Source organism: Manacus vitellinus, unplaced genomic scaffold (assembly GCF_001715985.3).
Source record: "Manacus vitellinus isolate BGI_N305 unplaced genomic scaffold, ASM171598v3 scaffold_87_pilon, whole genome shotgun sequence".
In the NCBI taxonomy this organism is placed as follows: Eukaryota; Metazoa; Chordata; class Aves; order Passeriformes; family Pipridae; genus Manacus; species Manacus vitellinus.
This window is the reverse complement of record NW_021940854.1, coordinates 264024-267575: the sequence shown is the minus strand read 5'-3', so window position 1 is coordinate 267575 and position 3552 is coordinate 264024.

Genomic DNA, 3552 nt, shown 5'->3' with positions numbered 1-3552 from the left:
ACTAATAAAAGCAGACTTTAACACTGAAGCATCTCCATTCAACCCACAGAAAAAGGCTGTGTCCTTTCCATTTTGATCAATAAGTCAGTATAAATTCTATACCAAGTTTTATATCACTGCTAAACACAACTTAATATTTTGGGGGAAAAAAGAAAACCACAACAAAGATGTTAAAAAAGCTGCAGGTCTCTTCATTTTTGCACATGGAAGACACTGCCTGAAACCTCAGCAGAAGGCGGGAATAGCCAAGAGTCTTGTGCAAACAGCAAGAAACTTGCAGAGCTCTTCCAGGAGTGTAATCATAGGTCTGTTTGCCTTCTGCTAAGAAAAGCTATGACAGTTGTTCCATAAAGAAAAAAAACCGAAGACACAGCTGGAGAATGTAATCAAACATTCCACTTTCAGAGACCATAGAAAAAAAGAATGTAATGTAATTTTCAGTATAGATGAGGCAATCTGAAAACACTTGAGGACACAGTAACAGGTGACCATGCACAGTGAAGAAGGAATGCTTATGACACTGCTAATTAAAGATGCTAATGAAAGGGTATGAGGCTCTACTTCAGAGCATTTAATAGTTATCTTTAACAAAGACCTTTTCTAAACGTGATAACAGTCTGTTGTGCTGAAGTTCTACTGCAGGAGCACAGTAACCCAGAAGGGTCTGTAAACTGTTTACCACAAGGAATAATGATTTTCTGCAAGCGAAGTTTCAGACAAGAGCTAAGTTGTCAACACAGTTTTCCCGTTCTCCTTTCCAGTAAGCACTGAAGAATCTATCAACACGCACAAGGCATTTCCACACAGACATCAGACTCGACAGCACAGCTCCACACGGCCGGTCCCGGAGAGATCCCGACCGGCTTCCAGACCGGGAAGGACGTGGGGCTTGTCTAGAGTTCTCTCCAACAGACGTGAAGGGGAAAATGGTCCCCGAGACGTGCCCTCCTGCCCGAGCGGAGCTGCGCTCGCTCGGTGCCGCTGCCCGCCGGGACGGCGGGGCCCGGGGGATGCCGAGCCCGGGGGATGCCGAGCCCGCTCCCGGCACAGCTCCGTGCGCAGGGGTTACGTAACCGCCCGGCCAGGCCCGGCCGCAGCGGGACGGTCCCGGCACCGGGGGTCTCTCCCCCGCTCGCTCTCGCCGTTGACAAGCGGCCCCTGCACCTGCTACCGCCCGTCCCCTCCGCACGGCGGGCGGGTCCCGCGCCCCGCGGGGCACTGCCCCGGCACGGGACCCGCACCGGCGGCATCGGGAGCGGCGCGCCGCAGCCGCGGCCGCCCGGCGGGCCCCGCGCCGCTCCCCGCGCTCCCGGGACACGGGCGGTGCAGCCCGGCCGGCTCCTCGCAGCGGCACGGCCGGGCCCGCGGCCGCCCCAGCCGCGCTCTCCTCCCGCGCCGGGCGCGGAGCGCGGCTTCAGCCCGCGGCCGCCCGGCCGCTCCGCCCGCCTCCCGCGCCGCGCCGCGCGCCGCCGCCTGCCCGGGGCGCGGGCCCGGGGGGCGCCGCGGGGAGCGGGCGGCGGGGGCGGGCCTGGCGCAGAGCGGCGGCGGGGCCGGAACAGGCGCGCGCGAGCCTGGAGCGCCCGCCGGGCCTTCCCCGTCCCCAGCCCGCGGGGCCGCCGCCGCCCGCCCCCGAGTCCCCCCGGCGCCAGCCGGCCCGGTCGGCGCGCGGCCCCGCCGGCGCTACTCACCGAGGTCCGCGAGCGCCGGGCCCCGGCGGGCGAAGGGCCGGACGGGCGGCGAAGCCCGAAAACTGACACGGCGGCCATCTTGGGCCCGGCGCGCTGCGGCGGGCGGGGAGGGGGGGCGGCGCGCGGGCCGGAACAGCCCGCGGGGGGAGGGGGGCGCGGGAACAGCGCGGGGGGCGCGCGCGGCCGCCGGGGGGCGCTGAGGAGCCGCGGCTGCGGCACCGGGGGGGGCAAGGGCCGAGGGGGCGGGGCCGGGGGACAGAGGGACCGACCGGGGAACCGGGATGGAGTGAGGGAACCGGAATGGACTGGGGGAACCGGGATGGACTGGGGGAACCGGGATGGAGTGAGGGAACTGGGATGGACTGAGGGAGCCGGGATGGAGTGAGGGAACCGGGATGGACTGAGGGAGCCGGGATGGAGTGAGGGAACCGGGATGGAGTGAGGGAACCGGGATGGAGTGAGGGAGACGGGATGGAATGAGGGAACCGGGATGGACTGGGGGAACGGGCGGGGCCGCGGGAGGGCTCAGGGGTCCGGTTGGCGCTCGATGGATGCCCGTATCCTGGAAAGCAGGAAATCCCTCTCTTAGTCCTAATTAAACTTGCGCTGGGAACCACGAGTCTGGGCTTTTAAAGACCCCGAAGCGATGAACTCTGAAATAACGATACCATTTAGCTCGGAGAGCGGGCACTCCTTACCTGTGCCCGTGACTGTTGATTTTAAGGTCCAGGTTAAAACCAGAAAGGTTTGTGCTTCATGGAGAACCAAATGTAAAAAGGCTTTACATTGTTGTCAGTCTAACTGTGTTCTGTCTGTGGTATCTCTATGACTCCCATTAATACAGTCTCCAAGAGCCTCCTGGACTGATATGATAATCTTTACAATGTCTCTGTGTTAAAAGTAAACCTGCCCCTGGAGCAGTGAGGGACCTGTGACCTCCTTTCCCCTGTGACAAGGGCTGTGTGCTCAGACAGCTGCTCTAACAGGGTACAAAGGGCCGCTTTCCTGTTGGTTCTCTATTTGTTCCCAACAGTGTAGGAGGAAAACCATTTGTAATGGCATCTGCATGACTCAGAAGTCCAGGGATCGGCTCTGTGAACATGAAACATCTGTTCTAATTGCGCAAAGGAATCATTTGGCAGAGTTCAGGTAAATTTTGCACGACAACTGTCACTTTCGTGCCAGCTGGGTCGTGATTTCAGGGGTGTTACTCCTCCGTGCTGAACAGACCAGCAAAATAATACAGTGGAGATCATTCCCCCGGCTGCTCCTCGCTGCAAGGCCGGGTCACTCCCATGTGTCACAGACTAGCCCCGAGCTCAGCTCTGGAACATCCCTGAGGTCTCATCTGGAACATCCCTGAGCTCAGCTCTGGAACATCCCTGATTTCTGCTCTGGAACATCCCCGAGCTCAGCTCTGGAACATCCCTGATTTCTGCTCTGGAACATCCCCGAGCTCAGCTCCGGAACAGGGCCCCCTGAGGGCCCGTGAGGGGCTGGGGGGGCCGGGCCGCGACCCCCGTGGGCGCTGCCGGGCGCGCCCCCGACCCGCTCCCGCCGCCGCGCGCCGCACCGCCCTGTGCGTCACCGGGCGCGCGCCCTTCCCGCCGGCCAATAGCAGCGCTCGCTGCCGGCCCCGCCCACAGAGCCCGGCGCGTGTCTGTCCGCGCGCCGGGGGGCGGGGCCTGTCCCGGAGCGCGCGCGGCGGGACTCGCTCCGGCCCAGCCGAGCCCGGCCCGGGAGGGATCAGATCAGCTCGGCTCAGCTCAGCCCGGCTCAGATCAGCTCGGCTCAGATCAAGCTCGGCTCAGCCCGGCCCAGCCCCAGTCCCACCGCCCCCCAGCCCCAGCCCATCCCGGCTCAG